Source organism: Nomascus leucogenys, chromosome 25 (genome assembly GCF_006542625.1).
Source record: "Nomascus leucogenys isolate Asia chromosome 25, Asia_NLE_v1, whole genome shotgun sequence".
NCBI lineage: Eukaryota > Metazoa > Chordata > Mammalia > Primates > Hylobatidae > Nomascus > Nomascus leucogenys.
Genome location: NC_044405.1, coordinates 4,275,279 through 4,302,036, shown reverse-complemented (window position 1 = coordinate 4,302,036; position 26,758 = coordinate 4,275,279).

The following is a 26,758-nucleotide window of genomic DNA, read 5'->3' as shown; positions in this document are numbered from 1 at the left end:
GGTCAGTTCACAGTAATCAATAATACCTGGGCGACTGCCATCAAAACTTTCACATTCCCTAATCAGAGTCAATGTAGTTTATTGAAATGCTTCCTGATTCTTACCTTCAGCTTGTTTTTTTCTCTGGCTTATTTCTCCTGCTGATCTACAAATGTAGGAGTTTCTCCCAACAACACATTATCATTTTCTTTTTTTTTTCTTTTTCCTACTCTTTCTCAAGGGGACCTCCTCCAGGGTCACAGCCACCACACCTGTGAAGCCACCACACAAATCTCTATTTCAAGCTTTAACTTCTCTAGGCATTTCCAAATGCCTCCAGGGAAGTGTCAGGTGTAGAGCATGCTGTCAACTCCAATTCTCAGTTTCCAGCAAAACTTCATCATCCTCCTTTAAAAACCTAAGCAAATCCAGTCTTCCGTGTTGACCATTTCTAATGATAATACTATGTCTCAGACACTAAGATTTGGACACTCGGAATGTCTTTTCTCTACTGCTGTTCATTCCATTCATTTCACTCCGGTGTGTGGAGTGGCACATTTTTTCTTTTTTCACATGTTTGAGAAGGCTATGACAATGGTCTTCCTAATTTTACTCCCCATTGTTAGTATTTATATATTTTATTTAACTTTATATACTTCTACTAAATTATTTATAAAGCTCAGCAATGATCATGCAAACTTCCTGCATATAAACCTTCAGTAAGTTTAGCCTTTACTTACCAAATAAAGCTCAAGGGTCCCCATGATTACTCCAAGTCCACCTTTCTGGGTTTATCTCCATTGCTTTTCCTCACTTTGATCTTTTCCTTTTTATGCTTGATGCATTTATCTACATTATGCTTTCGTCTTTGTCTAAAATATCCTCAACTTCAAGTTGGACTCACCCAGTAACTCCCATATAAAAATAATTCTGTTTATTGATGGTATCTAAACAGCTAATGTTATACTGAATGTAGATATATAACATGAATGAGAAATATCTGTGCCAGAACATTCTGAATCTTAGTGTGGAAAAAAAAACAAATACATGTCTTTGTATCAAAATTTGCATTTTCAAATGTGAGGAAAGTGCCACAACATAAAATGTTACAAAACAGATGGGCATTTTTCAAGATGCAAGAGCTCTAAAAGTAATTATATGTATATAATTATATACACCACATGCACGTACACACAAACCCACCAGCAATACCACCACCATTATCAACTTTCCACATTATTAAAAACAGCAAGGATGTTGAGTATTTTACTACGAAAGCAGAGTCCTTCTTAGTCCCATTTGCTGGCTCTATTTTTTTCCAGCTTTCTGGTACCTGAGACTTTTCAGATTCTGGAACAGACAGTGAGCCATTATAGAAAAGTTTAATTAAATTAATACTCATTTTTCATGCTTCCTAGTTTTCCTTCCCCTTACGTAGAATAGGTCTATAAATGTTTTTCATATGAATTTATGAGATATACTTAAAAGGAAATATTGGTAAGGCACTGGTGACTCAAACTGTAAACAGTGGTCCATTAAGACGTGTTATAGGTTTGTCTTATATAAAATTACATCATATAGAAAGGGCAGCAGTCCTAAGTTTACCACTGTCCTCTCTGTATAATGTTATACATTTTTAAATTTTAGGGATTATCAAGTTTGCCTCCCATTTTGTAAGAAAGCTGTTGACATTTAAAGAGGTTAAGTAAATTGTCCAAAGGTCAAGGAGCAAATTATCCACGTTTTCAAATTCTTCAATTCCTGTGTAAGCTTTCCATTTATTCTCAGCTCAGGGAGTGGAATCCAAAAAGATGTTCTCTTCCTAGAAATCTAGCCATTTTTATTAAATCAGTCTGGGAAGGCAGGAAAAAGAGATGCATTTACTTGCATTTTGTTTCTGTGAATTTAAGTGGCAGAAGATGGAATAGTATAATAAGATAAGGAACAGGAAATGAATCAGGACAAACAACTCAATTAGATGACAGTCCTTTTTAGCACCATAATCCATGTGATATTTCCTCAGTTCCCCAAATATTTAGAGTCATTAAATATTTGTACAGTTTCCCATTCCCACCTTTTTCCCTATCAGTTATGAACATTCAAATAGAGTACTCTTTCTAAAAATTAGTTAAGAAATATAATTAACAGAAAAGACTACATAGTACATACAGCAAACATTAAATAAACTAACAGCCTGGAATACATATCTAAATGTCTTGGGTGATTTTAGCTATTTAGCTTGTTGCCATTACCCGCACCCATGTTGTTTTAATTAGCTCTCTGAATGGGCCTGCAAAGTCTCAGCATACCAGAGAGTAGCTCTTAAACTTCCCAGGATTCCACTAAACACAGTGGAGGTCATGGTCAGCTAGGAGGTCATGGTCAGCTAGGAGGTCATGGTCAGCTATGCTTGGGATGAGCCATTAATGGTTACATAGCCTTTCCATTAACTCAGTCTCTGCCCCCAGTTTACTTGGGCCATGAACTTTCATGCCTCAAATTTCGTTAATGAATTTTATAACACATAACTCCCTAACGACACTCCAAAGGAGGGAATTGTGTCATTTTTGTTGATGGTTGCCATTTGTTTGCTTATTTTTATCACTTTTTTAAAACATGAGGTCAATTTTACCTGCAATGGGCTCTCCAATGGCCCTTCTCTCTACTTCGTCCTTCATTGCTGAACCTCTTTATATTCCATCCCTAAATCACAGTATTTCGCTTGCAATTTCCAGACAATGTAAAAATTTCTACCTACACTGCTGAACGTGAGATTCAACTGTGCTTATGTAAAGTCTATTCATGACTCAAATAGACATGGTTTTTATTGGAGTATAAACATACATATATACACAAATTCACAAATATACTCATAGGCCTTACACACAATCATGAGCACATTCACACACCCACCTGATTGCAGCATTTGTCTTTTATGAAATGACACAGAAGAAAATAAAATATAATATTACCCAAACTATTTGTTAGCTTTTTCATTTCTACTGCAACTGCACTTGAGTTCATCCATGCCTGTATCTGCAACTAAGTGCCCTGCTCAAAGAAATGAAGCATCAGCTCCTATTTGATATATTCCTATGTCTTGGCTGAGAGCATTTCATCAGAGATGAACTGCACCTAATGCAATCACCAGAATTAAAGCAGTTAAGAAAATGCAACTCCCTGCCAAGAAACTCTGCTGTATTGTGCTCTAATTCACTTGCTATTCCAGAAAGTATGCAACCGCTGGCTACAGTTCCAGAAAGAGCAGCAGGAACAAAAATGCTGACCTCACTAAATGTGTTCTCACTTCACAATCCGTGAAATTCTCTTTGATTGATGTACAAGGCAACGCATCCATCCATTCCATTACTGTTCTTTCCAAGTACCTTTTAGGAACTTGCAAAATCAATAAAATTCTGTAAATAAAAGAATCTCCATCAATATGACTATAAATATGATAACAGAAAACGCTGTCATATTTTAATTGATAGTTATTTAAACCAGAAAACAGGAGGTGAGTAGGAATTCTATCATGGTCATCCACCTTTACTTTAGGAAAATGTTGTAAACACTATAAAAATAATAAACTGGGGTGTTACACTAATTAAAGTTCATTTAAATATTTTTAAGATTCCATATTTTAAGTTAAAGATGCATCAAAACCTTTCCCCAATTTTAGCTTAAATATGATCAAATTCCAAAATATATAATGATATGGAATAAATGGAATGAACAAAGATTTTACAGTGGAAAAGAGAGTAAGGGGCTCTGGATCTACTAAAAAAGATAATTCAGGATATAAATTGTTGGACACATGAAAAAAATAATGTTTTAATAAGGAAGTTGTGTAACAAAATGCTGTTTCATAGGAAGAGCAAAATGAACCTGACAATACATGTTTTAATTCCTGGGTAATTTTCAGACAAAAGTACTGATTTTTGGAGGTTTTTTTTGGTCCCTAAATTTCCAGAGACAAATTGAGTTTTTAAAATTATATTCAGCAAGAAAGTGTTCTTACTGTGGATAAACATCAAAACATACACTGTATATACATGTGTTATACATGTGTATATAATACAGTTAGATGTACATCCATACAAGCTATCATAATGGTAAAGACACGGCTACCTGAATGAACAATTTCTCACAGTAAGGCCAGCACCTCTAGGTATAAAAGAAAGCATATACACACATATGCATGCATCTATATACCACCATTGTTATTTTTAAAAAATAAAATGTGTTTTCACTTTCCAGGCAAAGGCAGCATCTGCTTCAGAGGTAAATGACAATTTTGTCTAAGAAAGTCATTAATGAACATTTTAGCTTCTCAAAGTTAGTTCCATGGCCTGGTATAGCATAAAGGTTGAGAGTGATATTGCCCGCAGACTAAAGAATATGGGGTTTGGAAGATGTAACTTAAGAGAAGTTAGGAAGATCTTGGCAATTGGGAGGGATCCTTAGAGAAAGGCACCTGTTGAAAAACGCTCTAAGTAGGTAAATCAGGAAATACCCGATATTTAACATATTCAAGTTGAAGTTGTTGACTGTGTTGTAATTCTCATCCATTATCCTGAATCTTTCCATTAAAAATGCTAATTATGATAGTTATGTTTAGTTGATTTCTTTGAAGGAGGATCATAAAAAAAAGTTGTTAACACTTAAAGAAATTGGAGGAGGGCAAACAATCCCAGGAGCAATGATAGGAAGGTGAATAAATCAGAAATCAGGAGGAGAAGGAATTCAGAATGACAGGTATCTGGACAACATCAATTCCTTTAAAACCCTCAGAAATAAGGAAGAGGGCATTGGTTTTACATTGCACACAGGCCAAGGATTTAAGTCATTTTAAGCAGATAGAAGAGGAAAACCTCAGGCTACTCAGGATGCCCAAAACATCTGTCGTCATTCACCTTTAGTAATAGTTAGGGATGGCAAGCCCAAACCACTGCTGCATTGTAAAAACTGATAATTTAGTGTGTTGCAAATGTGAAATGAGATGAGCAGAAAGTAATCTTTTTTCTGTATCTCATGGTATAGTGGCATCGGACTTTAAATTAAGCACATCTTATGGGATTATCACCCCAAAGCAGATTATATAATATGCCTCCTAACAAAAGCTATTTATATATTTATATATATGGATATATGATGTATATCATATATGTGAGCGTGTGTGTGTGTATGTATGTGTATACATATATATATATATATGCTTTGATTTACTTTCTTCATTGAGAGTATCTGCTACTCTGTAAATAGTCTACACTTAAGATTTTTTCGGCCCCAACGTGTATATATGTGCGCACACGAACACACATACTCCCACAGGATAAGCTACTAAGTAAAAATGTAATTTGTACCAAATAATTACTTCTCCTAGGGAAGTGGCAAGGTCTATAAAACACTCAGTGGTGCCTCATTTTCGGATGTCAATTTGCATTCACCTGAGAGATGATGCTCCCCATTCCTGGGCTGTGTGGTACATGGGAAGCATTTTAAAAGGGAATAGAAACAGTCAAACTTAGGCACTGTTCAATTTCTAAGTCAACTTTATCGTGGTGCTCAATGATTTTGAGCAAAACATGAGACTGCCCAGAAAATCAAAGGAAGTAGTATCCATTAAAAATAGAAGTAATCCTAATTCCAAACTGAAGTATTTTAATATTGTGCATTCGATTCCTCTTTTTCCTTGATGTTGGAGAACTAACATTTGGTTATATTTGTTGAGTAGAATGAACATGCAAAAAACAAATGCTTTAAGGCAGATATGTCATTATAGAAATTCTTTTTTTTTTCTTTCGTTTTTTTTTGAGACATAATCTTGCTCTGTTGCTAGGCTGGAGTGCAGTGGCGCAATCTCAGCTCGCTGCAACCTCTGCCTCCCGGGTTCAAGTGATTCTCCTGTCTCAGCCTCCCGAGTAGCTGGGACTACAGGCATGCGCCACCATGCCCAGCTAATTTTTGTATTTTTAGTAGACGGGGTTTCACCACGTTGGCCAGGATTGTCTTGATCTCCTGACCTCCTTGGCCTCCCAAAGTGCTGAGATTACAGGCGTGAGCCACTGCACTTAGCCAGAAATTCTTATTTAACCATACATTCACTAAGAAAACACTTATATTGAACAACTACCATGGCCTGGGTACTATTATTGGCATGAGGAACACCAAATGCAAGAGTCATGCTTGGTTTCAAACAGTATTTCATCCTTTGTCAGTGAGAGATACCCCACTCTAACAGATAGATGTGATGTACTATGATAGAGGTAGATTTGACTGCTGTGACATCTCAGAGATGATGGCAGGGTAGAAAAGACTTCCAAGAATTAAAAATTGATATAGGAGAAGGGATTGACCAGATGAAGGAGTGGGAGACAGTGGACAGAAGTTGTGAGAAATAGGGCAGTCTGTGGATTGGAGCTAGAAAAAGATAATTCGATGGAACGCTGAGGCTACTCAATTGCTTCCATCGAAGCAACTGTGTTCTTATGTATTCTGTATTTTTGAGTTTCATGTAAGATTTTACTTGAATGAAGCTTCATGAAAATGAAAAAAAATCAATAACTCATAGTAGGGAACCTGAAGAGTTTGAAACAGTTGGAACTGAGAGCTCATAAATGAAAATGTTAGGAAATTAAATTAACAGAATTGGCAAAGGGCAACCTGTAAACTGATTAAATGAAAACTCAAGTTTAACAGGAGGAAATAGAATTTTCCTCATATATAATAATAAAAGACTGTAATCAGGATTGGCACCATTACACTTCAACAGGAAAAAGAGAGAGAGTGCCATTTACTTATGGTAAGTGTAGTTTTTCTTATAATGCAAACATGGCTCGAGTCAAGAAAAAGCAAAACTTTTCGGAGTCATATCAGTGGTAAAATTTACTGTTCCCAATGAGCAAGATCAAAGTCAGGCTAATAAGAAAAAGCACATCTTTGTTAACTTAATTTTTTATATGAACTTTCACTTTGGTGTGGTTTGTTTACATCATAGGTAAACCAATAAAGACTAACATAGCTTTCTCTTGTAACAGATAGATTGGAATTAATGCCACTTCTCATTCTAAATCCTTCATGGCTTGATCAAAGGAAAGATCTATTAGTATTTGGCTGAATCTTAAAGTGTCACCCAAATGTGCAAAACTTAAGTTGCAATCTCCTCCTCTTGTGAGAGAGGTGAAAGTACTTTCAGGAAGGGAGGAAGTGCCTCAGCATGGTGGATTTAAACGGATAGCTGAAAAAGGGAAGAAATGGTAAAAGGAGTATTTATTAAACTCAGTTTGAAAAAACTTGCATTTGCATAATATGCTAAGTCCAAACAATCTTTCTTTGTTCCTCAGCCCACGTACTAGCATTCTGAGAGCTTGCAGCCCTTTGGTTGCAGGTCTATATTACCTATATTGTAGACAGTTCAATGTATTCAGTCTGAAGGAAAGGAGCAAAGCAAGATGAGCCACAGAAATCATAGCAAACTTACAGATGCACCTACAAGAGTGACATGCCAGCTTGACTTAAAACACCTCCACCTTTCACTCAGTGGAGGATTAAAAAGTGAAGTCACCACTATTTATCAACAGCATCAGAGAGATCCACAAGTTAACAGTCGCAAAAGAGATCAAGTATAAAAATGGCAAGATCAGGCAAAGAGGAACATGCACACCTAGATAACAAAAGAGTGATAACCTCATCATGAATGTGCTGAAGAACCACTGAAAGATTTAAGTACAACACAGATGTGCACATATAAAAAGGGACATGAGAGAGTTATACCTGCCTCCCTGCCTAGACTTTTGTTCATCATTGCGTAAATATATGTATCTTGCTTAGAAAAATTATTCCTATTGCCAAAGCAAATTGCTCAGATACATCTCTAGATAGAGAGATGATAGAGAGATAGATAGATAGGTAATTGATACAGATGATAGAATAGTAGACACAGATATATTCAGGAACTAAGAAACATCTGAGATTTTGAACTACTTGCAAACTAAGTTATTCTGACACAGTTTTATACATGCTGGCAGAAGAGATGAGACTCCCAGTTCAGTGACAAAAGAATTTATTAGCCACACAATAGGCAGTATGAGTGTAAGCTTCATGTTCATAAAGATTCCTATTACCCCCGTGCCCTACAGTGTGATACCTACACATATATGTTACACTATAGTTGGCTTATGTTTGAGTTGATGAGCCCTGAGCTTAAGAAATGGCAACCTTCTAAAGGGGGCTATAAGCAAATCTGCCTAACTTTTCTCCTGTAAGCAGATATTATCTTTATTATCCTGGACAGCAAATTTACCTGCTTTCTGCAACAAGGGAACACTGTTTGCTATACAAACTTCCTGTAAAGATTGTCCAGAATAAAAGTGGATACAAGATATGCAGAAATGCAGGAAACCCATGCAAATAGTATGCGTGTGTGCATGGGTATGTGAATTTTCTTCTAATTATGTCACAATTTTTCATGTTAGTTCTTTAATACATAAGGACTTTATTTATATGTAAGGTCTCAAGAAATTTTCTATTAGGTATAGCAAAAGCATCCTAAATGAAACAGAGAATTGGACCACTTAAGTTACATAATTATGTATCTAGGTGTACATGCAGGCATAGAAAAGAGACAAGAAATAACATCAAACAATTGGCAGTGGTTACCAATAGAGAGGAATCCAGAAGTGAGTGCACGAAAAGGGCTTTTATATTTTGTTTTGACAATCAGAAAACTGCCAGATAGCCCTTAAAGTTTCTGCAGAGACATACACTGCTTTTTCTTACATTTCAATAGCCAAAGCAAGTCTTTTTTTTTTATTATGGAGTGTAATTTAATAGAACAAACCCCATAAGAGTTCAACAAGCACTGCAGAGTACAAAGTAATGAGTTACAGAATTGCCAATAGTTTCATTAGGCTTTCAAAGACTCAAGAGTCATAGGTTGTAAGAAAGTAGTAGCAAAAAAACTCATATTTGACAGTCTATTATACTAGATAATCTCTTTTCATACTACTATCAACATTTATATGTCAGGAAGTTACAAACATAATTGGATGGGATGCAGGTGGGAAGAGGGCCAGCCAAGGAGAGTGCAACAAATGCCTTTAATATAAAAGGGAGCAAAAAGATTTCTAGTACAGTGAGAGAAAACATGTTAATATACAAAAACAACAAAGATCTGAATAGATAAGAACTCAAATACAGTTTGATATGGAATTCAACTTATAATTCATGAATCAAGTAAGGTGCTCCTATGCTAAGAATGTAACAGCAATTCTCTTCTGGCCTAGATAAAATGATCTTTCTAGCTAAGGGAGGACAAATTCAGATCCATAATAGAAACTTGTTCCTGTCGTACTGTATTGCTTACATATAGATGTACAGATGTTAAAACAATAAAGTTTGAACTTTAGTTATGCAAAATATTATGTCAAAGAACTCACTTCTATCAGGCTGAGTGCCTTCCAAGGATTGGAGGACACTGAAGTAATTGGAAAATTTTTCTTATGTTTTCCCATATCTAGATGTCATATCTGCAAAATGGTTAATCAGATGATAAGTGAGAAGTGGGAAGAATTCACAATCCTTTTTTCTAGTAAGAAGAACTTTGACAATAGCTTTTTAAAAATATTTTCCTCACAATTTTCCCTGTGCCATTTTTTTTCTATTTTCTTGTTAACTAAAGAGATAATAAAATGAACACATAAATTTAAAATTAATGGTCAAAACCCCACATGGCACATGTATATATATGTAACAAACCTGCATGTTGTGCACATGTACCCTAAAACTTAAAGTATAATAATAAAAAAAGAACTTTGACAGAGAGAAATATTAAACAATGGCTATATTTTTAATCAACCTTTTAAATGAAGAATGTTCTTTCTGCATTGATGTAAAGCAAGTCTTATGATCACAAGTAAAAATCAGTTCCATAACTTAATTTTAGAATAGGAAGGTAAAGAATTGGGAAAAATAATTAAGTTGTACCCCATGTAACTTTTTTAAAAAGATAATTCTTTTAAAAAATAATGGAAGAATGAAATAAAGGAGGAAAAAAGGTTAAAAAAAAAAGAGAAGGAAAAAGGGAAGGAGAATTTAACGTTGTGTTGGTAATAAGTTTAAGATGGATCAGACTGAAAACAGAAAGACCAGCTACAAGGCTCTTTCTGTCGTCTATATAACAAGCAATGAATGACTGCAAGGAGGCATACCCAGGAATGATATAGGGACTGTGGTGCTATGACTTTCGTCATTATTAAAAAACCAGTGTCCAAAATAAGTTTTAAAGCAGAGATAATGGGAAGATCAAATATTGCATACTTAAATTATAGGATGAAAATGACTGGGAAAAATGGAGTCAGGAGTAAATTTTCCTTGTGAGAAAAATTAAATATTTACCCAAAGTCAACTTTCAACATTCTAATTTATTGTTACATTAAACACAATGTTTATAAATTGAAATGCATACCAAAGTTGTGAGAATAGATTTATATTGAAATGTTTCAAATAATTTGTGATACTGCTTATTTATGAAACTTTTTCTACCTCATTAAGATATTGAATGGACTGAATATTTGTGTCCCCCCCCAAATCTATATGTTGAGACCCTAACCCCCAGTATGTAGGAAGTTGAGGCCATTGAGAGGAATTAGGTCATGAAGGCAGGGCCCTTTACTATTCCCTTATAAAGGCACTTATAAGATGAGACACCAGAGAGATTGTTTTCAATCTGTCTGTCTCTCTCTCTCTCTCTGCTATCTCTCTTTCTCTCTCTGTCTTCTTCTCTTTTCCCCTGCTATTTGCAAGCCAGGTGACCATTTGCAAGCCAAGAAAAGGGACCTCACCAGAAACTGACCATTCTGGCACCTTGATCTCAGACTTCCAGCCTCCAGAATTGTAAGACAATATACAAATTTCTGTTGTTTAAGCCACCCAGTCTATAGTATTTTTTTATGGTTTGCCAAGCTGACTCAGATTCTTTAATAAAATAAATAAGGGTACAGATGTAGCATATCAAAAAGACCACTTCAACATGTTTCAGTATTTGAAAGGATTTAATATGAATGTAAGTAATTGAGTAAATAACATTCTTTAGTGGAAACCATGACATATCTATCAATTTCGAATAATGGAAAAAAGCAGTTGCCAAACTAAAGTTTGGGGGTAATATCATACATCTTTTTACCCATTGACTTTGCACTTCCTTCAGCTGATTTAAAGAACAGATTTTTTTCAAACAGATTGGTTAATGCCTGTTACTATGGCCAATTTATTATGACTACTCATACTATTCCCACTGAGTGCTGAATGTTTGACTTTGTTGTCATTTAAGGGTGCACTGTTCGTTCCCAGGAATCAGCCCTGTTATCCCTCTGACTTTCTAAAACTATTTGTATTGACACAGACCCACTCTATAATCTATTTAAAGTATTAAAACACCTCAAGCTATTTTAACATCCATTTCACTGGCCAAGAATGGTTTTAACTATGCACAAAGGCTGAGAGAAGATAGAGTCAGTTCTACCAGCCACCTATGTGGATGACAACGAACACTAGGAATAATAATAATACCTAACATTCATTGAGCACTTCTTATTTGCCAGGCTGGCATTAAGCATTTTGTAACAATTATCTAATTTTGTCTTCAAAATAACCCTATAACAAAGATACTATTATTACCACTTTACAAATGAGGAAACTGTAATATACAGAGATTAAGTAAATATCTGGGTTATTGACTAATCATCATAGCCATGACCACATGGACCAGAAACCAAAACTGGGGGGAAAAAAACAGATTAAGACATAGATATCAACTTGCCCCCTATCCCTTCTCCTTGCTCCAGTGAAAATCTGGAAAGAAACAAGCTTCTTGGCCTTCCAAAATATGTTTGGCTTAAAAAATTATCTGTCATACAGATATAGTCTCTTTTAGAATTGCTCCTACACACACACACACACACACACACACACCACACACACACAGAGAGAGAGAGAGAGAGAGAGAGAGAGTGAATACTAAAGATGCATTTATTACCCAACACCATGCATATATATTTTGCACTGCAACTGCCAGGCAATTTATCAGCCACATTCCAGGAACATCACACCATTTTTGTATTATCAGAACTTGTCCAAATATGATTTCCCCCGGAAAAGTGGTCCACAGGGAGAATTTGATAAATATCCTCCTGCAAATAATTTTTAATGGATTTCTACTTCTGTCTAAACTGCTTTAGTTGAGGATCTGTTGAAGGTAAACCAATGCCAGATGATGTTAGGATCACTCAACCCTAATTCTCAAAGCCCTACTACAAAGATACTAATGTTTTGAAGAACTCAAGAACTTTCACTGTCTATTATTCAAATTGATAGAATTTCCTCTGCTGCTGTTGCATCACATTTTCCTCTTTAATACATTAAATTATTTACTTCCACCCTTCCCCACTAACCCTCTACCTGCTTCTACAATGCATTCTGAATAGATGTTGCCAGGAGGAATAATTCTGGCAAATTAATAAGGCTTGTCATGCAAAATATCAATTCAGTATTAGAATAACAGGACAATAAACCAAAAGCAATCCCACAAAGTAATGGTAAATGGTTAAAAAAAAAATCTCTTCTTTGTCAAGTTTGTGGTGAATTTCAATAAGAGATCTAGTCTTATTAAAATAAAAATTATTCTGAGTATGTTTTATATGGTAGAACTTTATTAAAATAACCCCATCATCATTTTTATCATTAAACTCTTTTTAATAGAAATTATTGCTACAGAATATACAGCAAGTGATAAAAAATCCAATAAAATATAAAATAGGTTTTTAAAAAATTAAATATATTTCAAAAATCTTAGTACATACATCTTATATAGCCATATATATATATATATATATATATATATATATATAGCTACAAAGTGGGGTATAATTATTTAGATAAAGAAAATGTTTCACTTTGATTTTAGAGAGATAAAAGAACTATATACAGTTTCATACATCTACAATAAATTCTATAGCATTGCCATTACTAAACATGAAACTATTAAATTTTACAAATAAATGTTTTATGAATATGTAATACATGCATGTAAGTAGACACATGTATAAGAGATTATTATATGCCATCATGAACAGAAACCAAAATAGAGAAAAAAAAACAGATTAAGACATAGATATCAACTTGCTCTCTATTCCTTCTCCTTGCTCCTTGCTCCAGAGTGTATTCTGATATGTAAATTATACATTTTATTGATCGTTTTACTGAATACTGCACACCCTCACCATACACCATCCCCTTTACGATAACATTTAATACCTTCCAAAATTGTAAGTATACAATTGTACTTTCTTTGGATTTTCATGACAAATATACCACAGACTGTTAATTTTATTGAAGTTTCCTTAATGGAATGAGTCATTTTTCTCTTGTGCTTTCGAGGTTACCTTTGCTTTGACTTTCAACAATTTGATCATATAGTGTTGAGCTGTGGAAATCTTTAAGTTTATTCTATTTGTAGTTTGTTTAGGTTCTTCTTCTTTTTTTTTTGAGACTCTCCCTCTGTCACCCAGGCTGGAGTGCAGTGGCGCGATCTGGGCTCACTGCAAGCTCCACCTCCCAGGTTCACACCTTTCTCCTGCCTCGGCCTCCCTAGTAGCTGGGACTACAGGCGCCCGCCACCACGCCTGGCTAATTTTTTTGTATTTTTAGTAGAAACGGGGTTTCACCGTGTTAGCCAGGATGGTCTCAATCTCCTGACCTCGTGATCCGCCCACCTCGGCCTCCCAAAATGCTGGGATTACAGGCGTGATCCACTATGCCCTGCCTGTTTAGATTCTTGAATGTGTAGATTTATCTCTCACAAAATTTGGCAAGTTTTCAGCCATTATTTCTTCAATTAACCCTTTCTACCACTTTCTCTCTCTCCTCTCCTTCAGGAACTCCCATCAGGTTTATGTTGGTCTGTTTGATGGTGTCCCACAGGTCTCAAATGACAGTAGCACTGACCAAGATAGATGAGAGCCAGGCCTGACTGGCACCTCAATTGCAGTTTTGTGAGACTCTGAGCAGAAGATAAAGATAAGCTGTGCCCAAACTTCTGACTCATGGAGACTGTGGAGTAGTAAATACTGCTGTTTTAAGCTAAAAAAAAAAAAAAAAAAAAAAGTGGTAACTGGTTATATAACCACAGGAGATTTATTCGATGATTGATGAGGAATTTTTTTAGTTGCATTGCCAATTCTTGGACATGTTTTATGTGTTTTACTTTATTTCAGTTATTTTCTTATTGATGTGTACGTTGCCCCGTCTTTGATCACTGTGAGCATATTCAAGCTGGTTTCTAAATATTGATGGTACAACATAGAGATTTTTAATAGATTTCTCACTTTCTGATATGACCAATGGATCCAGGCTCATCTCGCACATTTTCTGCCCCAGACAGAAAATCAACCATTTACCTGTAGATCCCTGCTTTACTTTTTTGATAACAGATTTATTCATATGTACATAGACACCACAAATACCATAAGAATCATCCTTTTAGTGTGATTAAAAGCCACACAATTCAGTGGCGTTTAGTATATCTAGAGTTGTTCAATCATCATTACACTGTATTTTTAGAACATTTTCATTATTCCTTAAGAAAAACATATATCCATCATCATTATTCCTCATTCTCTCTTTCCCCAGTTAACTTGTATTTAAATTAACTATTCCCTTTGTATCTCTTCAATATCCTGTACATATCTTTGATTTAAATCCTGGCACATGTGACTCAGTCACTTGATGACTGACATGAAAGAGAACATGTTTATGGTATAGAAGTCTATTGGAGTAGAAGTGGCATTGTGAGAGTTCATTTGGCCATCAATTTATCTGCACAGGGCATTGTTGTATAAGAGCTGAGTATCCCAGGATTGCTGTAGAGTCCGGTGAGAGTTCCTGAATCTATTGTCATTTCTGTTAGGATTCAGTCTTCTTTCTTACCTGATATTTTCCCACCAGAGCATCATGGATTTTTACTAGCATTGAGCTGAAGAATGATTTGCATTAATATTTGTAAATTTAATAATCCTCTTAATTTATGAAAGATTTTTTACATGCCATTTTCAACTACTTAAGAGATAACAAATTGGAATTTTCTGCTGTCATATGAGGATATTAAGCCCTAGTAATATATCACTGTGTGGGATAAAATGAAGTGCCCCTGAAGAAGATGCAAAAAAAAATGAAAAGATATCCCATGTTCATGGATTAGAAGAATAAATATTGTCAAGATGACCATACTACTCAAAGCAACCTACAGAGTCAATGCAATCCCTATCAGAATGCAAGCATATCTCCAAAATATTGTGGGTTTGGTTGTAGACAACCACAATGAAGTGAATATAGCAATAAAGCAAGTTGCACAATTTTTTTGTTTTCCCAGTGTATATAAAAGTTATATTTACACTACACTATAATCTATTAAGTGTGCAACAGCATTGTTTCTTAAAAAATGTACATGCCATAATTTAAAATACTTTATTGCTAAAACCCGTTAATAATCATCTAAGCCTTCATCGAGTCATAATCCTTTTGCTGGTGAAGCGTCTTTCCTCAATGTAGATGGCTAGTGACTAATCAGAGTGCTGGTTGCCAAAGGTTGGAATAGCTGTGGCAATTTTTTTAAGAGATGGAATCCTGCTATGTCTTGTGCAGTGGCGTAATTACAGCTCACTGCAGCTTCAAGCTTTTGGGCTCAAGGGATCTTTCTGCCTTAGCCTCCTGCATAGCTGGGACTACAGACTGTTGCATTTTTTAAAAATAAGATAACAATGAAGTTTGTTGCATCAATTTACTCTTCATTTCATGAAAGATTTCTCAGTAGCATGTGATACTGTTTGATAGCATTTTACCTGTATTGGAAATTCTTTCAAAATTGGAGTGAATCCTCTCTAAACCTACTGCTGCTTTATCAATTTTAATACATAATATTCTCCTCACCAATATTTTTGTGAGCTGTTTTTCTTTTTATGCTGTTTTGGGTGCCTTTTTCCATACAAAAGTTTTCAGGTATTTTTAATCTTTAAATTAGCGGGGCATGCTGGTGCATGACTGTAATCCCAGCTACTTGAGAGGCTGAGGCAGGAGAATCACATGAACCCGGGAGGTAGAGGTTGCAGTGAGCTGAGATCGTACCACTGCACTCCAGCCTGGGTGACAGAGGGCGACTCCATCTCAAAAATAATTAATTAAATGTAATTAATACAATTAATTTAATTTAAAAATAATGTAATCATTTTCTATATTGCTTCTGAATATTAAGTCACAGTAAGAAACATTTTCCTTACTTTTAGGTTTTAGAGCTACTTATATTTTCTTCTAGTTGTTGTATGATTTTATATTCTATATTTGACTCTGATTAATTTGGAATTTATCTGATGAATGGAGTAAGACGTGAATGAAGGTAGGATTATTTGCTTTTTTTGTTGACATAATCCAAGTATCCATAACAGTAGCTAGCACATGTTAGCAGATCAGAAAATATTTACTGAATGTGTGACTAAATGAATAAAACAGTGATTAGAAATAAGCACAACAAACATTCCATGTGTTTTAAGTTACATTATTTCAGTAAATCCTTATAGCAGTGCTCTAAAGTACTTTTTGTTTGTTAGCTTTTTGTTTATCATAAAAGAGAAAACAATTTTAGGGAGATCAGGCACCTGGCTTAAGACTAAACAGCTAGTGAGTGTTGGAGCTGCAAATTAGTGTACCATTCTTGATTTATGTGACTCACTACTGATGCATGTATATTTACTGAAAGGTAGGAAGTTTTTTTGAGATCCTAGACCTAGATTTAGCCTGATTGGTAGACTCCTACGTTACATTCCCCACTTTCTAGCCCTGGCTAACTTATTTAACTTGCTACGTCTTGGAGTTTTATTTTCGCTTTGTTTGTAATCTATGATAATATTTTCATAAGTTTGTTGTGAGAACTAAATGAGAAAATGCATGGAAATCACAGCATATAGTAAGGGCTTAGTAAATACTAGCTATTGTTATTTATTCAGAACATTATTCACTTTCTCTTTTCTACCTTTCTTCTAGCAGTTCAAACGTCCTAAACTTCTTCAGAGGTTTATTTATGTGCAAAGCAGGCCATTTATTTCTATGTGTGTTTTCATGTGATCCAGACTTCCGCCAATGACTTGTTTGATAGTATAACATTCTCACCATGAAAATTTTTTAAATCTTAAAATTTTAACCTACTATTGTGTTAGAACTAAGGTAGTTATCTTTTCTATAGTCAAATAGATTGTCACAGTTAAAATATATTTGAGCATATGGAACCAGATGATTTATGCTATTTTCTGAATGCCATGTCTTACCCTCAGAGCACAGATACAAGAAGACATATTTCTAAGCACAAGGTCAGCAGTGACATATCGGAATGTCCGAAGACATTGAGTAGCAATATACTGGTGTAGGGCCAAGCACATGGTGGGTGGGAATGGCAGGGGAGGCTCTGTTTTAATCACCTCCTATCCACCTACTGATGAGGAAGCGATTCCCACTTTAGGGTAATGGGATGACCAAACATACAATAACTGAAACTGGACTTACGATATTGGCAATCATTTGTTAGTCACAAATACTTACAGTCCAGAGGAACAGAACGTCACACACCACACAAGGTCATTCATGAATAGAGGGAACAGCCTAGGGCTATGGGAAGCAGGCTTTGTAATATTTTTTTTTTCTGCCTCCCAAGTAGCTGGGATTAAGGCACCTGCCACCACGCCCGGCTAATTTTTGTATTTTTTAGTAGAGACGGGGTTTCATCATGTTGGCCAGGCTGGTCTCGAACTCCTGATCTCAGATGATCTACCCGCCTCAGCCTCCCAAAGTGCTGGGATTACAGGTGTGAGCCACCGCACCTGGTTGCAGGCTTTGTAGTATCAAAAGGGTGAGGTACCCTGCAGTTCTTGCTGGGGAGACAGAAATGGCTTGCCTGAATAATAATTCCATGGGCTGGGGCTATGGTTTGAATGCCACCCGCCCCCCACACAAAAAAAAATTCATGCCAAAATTTAATTGCCTATGTAACAGTATTGGGAAGTGAGGCCTTGAAAACTTATTAGGTCATAGGGCTCCTCCATTATAAATAAATTAATGCCATTATTTACAGAGCAGGTTAGTTATTGTGGGAATGAGTTCCTGATAAAAGAATGAAATTCAGCCCTCATTTCCTCTCTCTGCCATGCATGCTCATTTCTGCTGCCTGCCCTTCTGCCATAGAATGGCCCTCACTAGATGCTAGGGCCATGCTCTTGGACTTCCAGCCTCCAAAACAATGAGGAATACGTTTATTTTCTTTATAAATTGGCCTATCTATACTATTCTGTTATAGCAGCAAATGGACTAAGATAGCTGGTATAGAATTAGGAATAATTAGGAATAAGCAGGAATTGCACCTAGTCTCCTTAATAAGAAGGTTTGTTTGTCTGGGCAACCATATCTAGAGGAGCAGAGTGGGAAGTGGAACTTGGGGTTAAGCCAAATGATCATTCCTGATTTCACCAAATGTCAAAGCAGCATATAATATTGGGCTTTACTTTTAGGTCTTATACCACGGCATCCAGTGAGGGTATGTGCCTGAGGATAGGAACATCTGAAGAAGCTCCTCGGGGAGACCTCTCATTCATTCTTTTGCATAAGTCCATGCTGCCTGTGATATACTCCCATTAGCAGTCTTGTGCATGAAAGAGTTTCGGCTACTCACTGTATTGCTCAGTCAGATGTTTTGATGTTAAGCCCTAAATCTTTAGCATCAAAAACTGCTTGTTTATCTCAATAATCTCATATAGGAAGTAAAATAACCATCCAAATAGAATTGTGTAAACTTGCACAAACATAAACTGATGATTAAATTAATATATAACTATGAGGGAGAATATGTTGCTTTACATCAAACGATAAACATAAAATGATTAATGAAATCACTTTAAACTGACGGATAAACTAGGTAAATAAATAAGCGTCTAATGGAAACATCACTGTTCAAGATGACAGGATTTATTTGATGAACACATTTTTAAAATACCCAGCCATTAGCTTTGGTAGTGCTTTATTTCTTATCTACATGTATTACCTTTTTTTCTAAACCACCTTAATTCCTAGGCAAGTCTATTTTCAACTGTGTTCTATTCTTTGGTGATGTTACTTCTATATCCAATTGATGTGGTAGGGCCCTCTGGCATTGGAAGAGCCCATTAAAATAGTAAAAAAAATGAGCAGAAATATGTTGGTAGGGATTTTTCCTTGTTTTTCAGCTGCCAGACATTGTCACAGCTTTTAATAAGCCATTTGAGCACACAGATACTTTCTTCCAGAAAATGGTGCAACAATATGCTAACTTTCCCCTTACGCTGCTCAAATTAATTATCCTCCTTCAGTAGAAAAGCCATATTTTATAAGAATTTAATGCAGTCTATGGACCTCATCCAGTGACCGTAAGAAAGTATATAATATTAAAAGATATTAAAAGGTTTTAAAAAAAATGTATGTCATCCATTGGTAGTTTTGAATTTATCCCATCTGACATATATTATTTTGATCAGAGTTGTTTAATAAAACAAATCAATAAAAAAATGAAAAAGCATAATCATTTCAACTAGAATCACTTAGGCCTTTAGAACCCTATAGTTATTTTATCATCACAAAACTAAATTCTTCATGAATAGAGATTAAAGCAAGGTAATCATTTTTAGAAAATTTAAGATTATAGTTGCTCTTTAGGGGCTATAATTCACTTAGCTTAACACATCATTCATTTATTTAATATGGATAGATGGATAAAAAGAGCATTTACAAAGTGCCTGGCACTGATGATAAAAATCTGCATTCATGGAATTAACATTTTGAAAAAATGGGAAAAGGGGACTATAAATAAGAAAAATATTAACTAGTGACCAGCACTATGAGATTAGTTGAAGGCGTAAAGATAGCCTGGATCTAAAGGCGCTTGATAAACCAGGGCAAGGAGTGAATTTTATTCTCATTGTGATTAGCAGTGGTTAGAGAGTTAAAAACAGGTGTGATATGATCATACTGGCTCTACAAGAAGAAAGGATTGTACAACTATAAGCATCAAAGAACGAACACCCCTCAGGATGTTGTGTCCAAAGGATTTGATAAGTGATTATGACAAAAGTAGAGACATAAACAACAACTTGATTTTTAGTTTAAGTCATTTGGGGAAGTGATGCACTATAGTATTTACCGAAATGAAGATGAGTGAGGAGCAGATTTGAAGAACAAGAAAGTAAGTGTTTGGGCCATGTTAAGTTTGAGATGCCTCTTTGATATCTAAATAGAAATGTCAAGTGACCAGTTGGCTCTATTAGCCTGGAATTGTAGGCATAGTCAGTACTGGAGTTATCCTCTAAACCATGCTTGTCCAACCTGTGGCCCGGAATGACTTTGAATGCAGCCAACATAAATTTGTAAACCTTCTTGAAACATTATGAGGTTGTTTTGTGATTTTTCTTTTTAGCTCATCAGCTATCGTTAGTGTTAATGTATTTTATGCATGGCCCAAGACAATTCTTCTTCCACTGTGGCCCAGGGAAGTCGAAAGATTGGACACCCCTGCTGAGTCTAAAAGATCATATTTAGAACCATAGAAATAGATGAAATCACAAGAGAATGTGTAGAAAGAAGAGAAGCCCTGAGGAACTTGAAAAGTATGAGTTTGAAATGAAAAGTCACCAGAGAATACTGAAAACAGAAAGCCAGGGTACAAAATGAGAACATCTGGAAAACTTGGAAACATTTGAATGCTTTAGAAATGCAATCTGAGACTTATAACTAGAGGTAACTGAAAGAAAAGTAGCTATTTGTCATGCCATCTTCCCTAAGCTTGAAAAAAAATGTAGGATTTGTACTTCGTTATTCTTGGTAGTGACTATATTGGAGTGTGAGTACACATGGAAAGGCACAGGCAATTTGAACACAGGATTTTTGGTTTTCTACATATAATAGGATTAAAATGAATGGTTACAAGAGAAGCCCATTACATTATCAGGATATTCACAGAGGTATTTTAATTATCATACCAAAGTAAACAACAAAATTAGCTATGGACAGCATAGGAAAAAATTTAAATATGTGTATATGTATAGATAGACATAGAGACACATATTTTATATATATGTACACGCGCATTTTTAAAACAAAAAGACGTAAACAATAAACAGGTTCCTCTTGGTTTCAAATAAATGTTTTGTGTGAATCAGTGTGACCTATTGTCAGGAAAGGAGACAAATTTAAGCTGAAAAGGGAAAGGTAAAACAAGATAAAACTGTGAATTTCAGCTCACAGGCCTATGAGGTCAGATTAGAAATGACACGGATGTGGACAGAAAAACGGCCATAGGAAACAAATAAACTTAGACAATATTATTTCTCCATTTTCTACCCCATACACAGGGTATGCACATTAATTTCCCAGTTCAACTTGAGGTCGGCTTGGTCCCAGCTATGCTCAGTTTTCCATGTTGTCTTTTATATATGCACCATTATAACATACATGGTTTATGATTTAACTCTGTGTCTGCACAAGTCAGAAAATAACTTCATGTTGGACATAGCTCAATAATTTATACTTCTAATAACATCATCAGCACAATGTGAAACAATTCTTATCTCAAAGATCTATAAATATATATCTTTAACCCCTTGCTCCAGTGATATGGGGACTAATCAAGAGCTACTGGGGAATATTTTTCACCTAGTCACAAGGACTTGCAACCACCATCCCAAGACTCAAATTTCTGGATCTCACCGCCAAACAGAGCAGCTAATTTTAGCAGAGCCTAATATTCTTAGGCATCACCTATAGCAATATTAATTCTACAAGGAAAATAATCCTACAAAATCAAAATCAGGAGGCTTGGATCCTAGCTCCAGATCTGCCACAAGTGAACTGGACGACCCTGCATACTTTGTTTTTATGACACTAAAATCAGAGCATTGACTAGATGATTCTTGAGGTTCCTTCCAATGCTCATATATAATTTTACAAGCTAATAAATTTCTATTTATTTCCATCCCTACTTTATGTTCTCTTTCCTCCACTGCTATTATATAATCTCCATAAACTCCCTACCCTGAGTTATTGGCAGCTTTCATAGGGCAACTTCTTAATTTAAAAGGAACTCTATTTCAAGTCCCAAAGCTTAGACATATGTTCCTCTGGCTTGACCTACCCATTCAGAAATGCCCATCATTGTCCCCTCATGTAGCTCTTAAGCCAATGGTACCCTCTTCTTCTGTGGCACATTCCTGGACCATTTGATAAGCAACCCCTCTCTTGGAGTTTCTTTCTCCCATGGTTAGCACTGTGAACACTACAGTACATGCAGTTTGCGAGGTTTGCACAGAAACAGGAAGCTGATCCCTGATTCAGCCCCCAACTAGTTAGATAACCTCATAGGGTAAGCAAACAGGGAGTTAATGGAACATTCCACAGTTCCTTGTCTACTACCTCTTAGCCTGACTTTGGGATCTGGAACAGATACTAGATCAGCAGATGACTGGGGATGTGAAGTGGGAGGAAGGGGTTGAAAGGGCACAAAGACACTTTGAGAATGATGGGTATGTTCCTTATGTTGAGAGTGATGATGCTGTCACCAGCATATACCTCAGTTGAAGCTTATCAAATTGTACTCATTAAACATGCTCAGTTTATCATATGCAAATTACACCTCACTAAAGCTTCTTTTTAAAGAGTCATGGTTTTAAAAAAATAAAAGCATATATCATATAAAAGGAAAGAGGGGAAAGAGAGATTTATGAGTTAAAATTGACTGCTGGGAGTGGAGCAAGGCCGGCTGACTCTTCCATCTGGCTTGGAGAACTAGGAGATAGAAGGAAGACAGAAGTTTGAAGTGAAAAATGTATGTGAAAGCATTTTGAAAACTGTAAAAAACAAACAAAAAAAGAAATCTATAGTAGGCATGAGTTTTTGTATTTAAAGTATGGTTAACTACCCTTTCAAGACAGAAGAGCTATGAAAGGAAGCACATAATTAAGGAGAGTGAAGTGTCATTAGAGATAAGAGCTAGGGGAATTCAGAATGAGTTGTTTTGATGTTGAGTGGCCTTAGAAGCTGGCCCATTCCTTCCTTAGTTAATTATTTAGAATAGAATTGTCAGTCCCATACAGACATAGTGTCAAGATAATTACATGAAATATAAGACCCATTTAAGGTACATTTGTTAACATCTTAGAAACATTACAGTATTGGCTACTGCTTTATACTTTTATTGGAAGAGTGATTTATGATTAGATGATAATGATGGATAAAGCTAATTCAGACAATATACAGAGGTTCATAATTTTTAGAATAAAATCTTAAAAGTAAGACTTTTGAGAAGTGTTTGAGGATGTTAATTAGTATTTTTGAGGACAGACTAGTGGTTGGAATGCATTGTCTGTCTCATTACCTACTGCCTTTGAGTGTTTTGCATTCATCTCATTCAAACTACTAGCCCCGTCAAGAATGAGATTCTTGTCTCATTTTTGCATCTCTCAGAGTACCCTAAACAGAGTTTTGATGGCATGATTGAGGCTCAATAAACATTTATTGAGCGAATTAAGACAGAAGCTCTCTTATTCAAAGCAATTTATGCAGTTTGTTAATTTAAAAAATCCATTAAATCTGAAAATTATTAAAATGTACTTTAAACATTGTGTTTTAATTGAAAACATGTAAATGTACATTAATTTCCCAATTCAACTCGAGGTCTACTTGATCACAGATCTGCTCAGGATTTTTCCCTGTTGTCTTTTATGTATACACCACCATAACAAAAATGGTTTATGATTTCAGGTTTCTATTTCTTTAGAGTTACATGAAAACTTAAAGAGCCCTGTACAGCAAGCCAAATGTGGAAACAGAATGAGAATTTTTCTTTAACTTTTTAAGGATGCTTGCTTAAAGCTAATTTAATAGCAATGTTTAAACAATTCACCTTTATCAAGCTTTCCAAATTCAATTCAATTTTAAAATAACAACTATCTCCCTTTTAAAATGTCTATTTCATTGTTTTACAGAATATTTAAAGTCACAATGACAATAACTCACTTTTTATTGTATTTCTCCCCCGCTAAAATATAAACTACATGAAGGCACAAAATTAATCAGTCTTGTTCATTAATCTATTTCCTAGGGGCGAAGGGAGTAATTTTTTTATGAATGAGTAAAATACTGGCTTAGGACAGACTTGAAGCAGACACAGCTGTGTATTGTACACATTAAGCTAACTACCAAGGAGGCAGGAGAAGCCTCTGAACTGTGAACTTTCAGTTTGTAACACAGAGGGAATAGAACTGTCACTTCATCTAGCAGATGGTTAGCAGATCCTTAAATCACAGTACTTCCCAATATTTATCTCATCATACCACTGTGGAAAATTATACTGTTTACCCTGTTAGGACAAATGATCCAACACAACGGGCCTGGGGGCTCCAGCTGTCGAAGTTTCTGCCCAGCCATCCCAAGGGCTGAGGGGATTAATAACCCATCAATAAATGCTTGCCACAGGTTGGGAAGTTTGGACTCAAAGCTTCTACTATTATGACAGCTCAGGAGGTAACCCAGATAGCGTCAGCTACTGTACTCTGCCGTTTAACGTCCTGCTTTGCTATTGATAGTGGAACACCGCTATAACCTGATCAGGTTTCCGTTCCCAATGGCAACTAATGCCTTGCTGGCTGACCCCTTCTGGAAAGCTCTATCAATGTCACTACTTGCTGAACCTCTGGCTATCTACAAAAATGTGGGTGCAGTGGAGTAACTTGGCCTGGCTTCCCTTGGTGCTCCAACTTGTTAGCATCCTTGCTCATTCATCCAGGCCACAGTGATTCCAACATGCAGAGAAGGATGATCTTTCTCTCAATGTGACTCATTCAGAGATGTCCCACAGCAAAACTGTCTGAGCCCCAAATGCTTCAACTCCCTAGTAGGTGACATCTTCTGATTTACTCACACGCTTCTAAGAAGCACCCATGTCAACTGCGTGGTGGCACTTAGATGGTGCTGGGATCATCACTCCCTCCAGTGGCCTCGGGCCTGCTGTTCACTCTCAGACTCCTCTCTGCGACTTCCCTTTACTGAAAATCTGGCCTTGATTATGGATACTTTAGTCCATCAGCTGCATTTCTCTATGTTTCAAGCTCAAACAAAAAAGAAAATGAAAGGAAAGGACCCAATCTCCAATTAACATAGAAATGAGATGGCATTGATTTGAACTAGAATAATAGCAATGCAAACAGAGAAAGATAAGTGTGCAGATCACAGAGACATTTAGAAGACAGTAAGACCTGGTGACTCGTGGAGGTAGAGGTATGGGAGCCAAGTCATCATTTAGGTTACTGTTAGGTATTAGAACCTCTAAATGAGATAAAAGAAAAGAGAGAGAGAGAGAGAGAAATAAGTTTAAAGGGCACATTGACTTGACTTAAATTTGGAATTTCTAACAGAGGGGGCCATATGGGTCAGATCTCAGGAGAAAACATTGCTTTAAAACTTGAGGTATTGACATAGAGTTGGTCACTGAAGCCATGAGAAGATTGATCATTCAAGGAAGTTTTGTATATTATATAAAAAGAAGAGGACTTTGCATGTACTATAAATAACACTAAAATTTAAGAAATAGATTGAAGAAGATGAATAAACAAAATATTCTCAAGGAGAAAAGAAAAGTAGGAACTATATTAAGAAATCCAAAGTAAAAAAGCAGTTCAACAACAAAAAAGGCAGTAATTAAAAAAAAAAAAAAATCCAATGCCACTGAACGTGTCCACTAGATTTGATCATTTAGCAAGTCATTGATCCTTTGAAGAGCAATTGTACCAGAGTGGGAAAAAAGACACAGGTATCATCTCCCAATTGTAGGATTTCTGAGGTGTAGAAGATGAAGCAGGATACGTTTGAGAAATCTGCAGGATAAGGAGTGTCCACACAATAAAATCAGCTTTAAGTTTGGGACAACAGAAGAAACACTCAATAAAGAGACAGAGGACTTACCTTTACCATGGATCAGGGATAATAAAGTGCGCAGTGAAAACGTTTAGGCAGAGGTAAGTCATTAGAGACGAAGGCAGAAGAACAGCACTATGGGAGAGGGTGAATCAGGGATTAAAATTTGGAGCAATAGAAAATAATGACATATAAGAAAGACTTTGTGTGTTTGGCTGTCTACAAGTTTTCCAAAGGAGTAATTCACAGGGAAATTCACATGGATGGGGGTGTGGAAAAAAGAAGGGAGGGCAGAGAGATTCCCTGGAGTTACAGAATAAGTCTGCCATAGCCTGGTGAGGAGTTCTTCTAAGAGGATGCTAGTCCTGGTAAACAAACTAGCAGTAGGATTATTTTGCACAGTCACTTAACATTGCAAAAATAAGCAGCCTTTGATGGTAGAGGAGATGCTGTACTTTGGAATCAGTCAGAGAGGATCCTGATTATTTTCACAAGTCCTCAGGAAGAAGCTGAGTTCCAGGATTCCGGCACATAGGCTCCTGATTTACAGCAATTGGCGTTTCCTGCAATCTTGCAATTGTTTCCTAAATTCACTGAGTCACTCTCATCTCCTGTAATCTGTTCTCTACAACTTTTCTATTAATCTTTCTAAAATGTAAATATGATTACATCAGTCATCTGTTGCCGTGTAACATACAACCCTAAAACCTAGTGCCTGAAGCAACAGCATTTATTTAGCTCATGAATACATAAG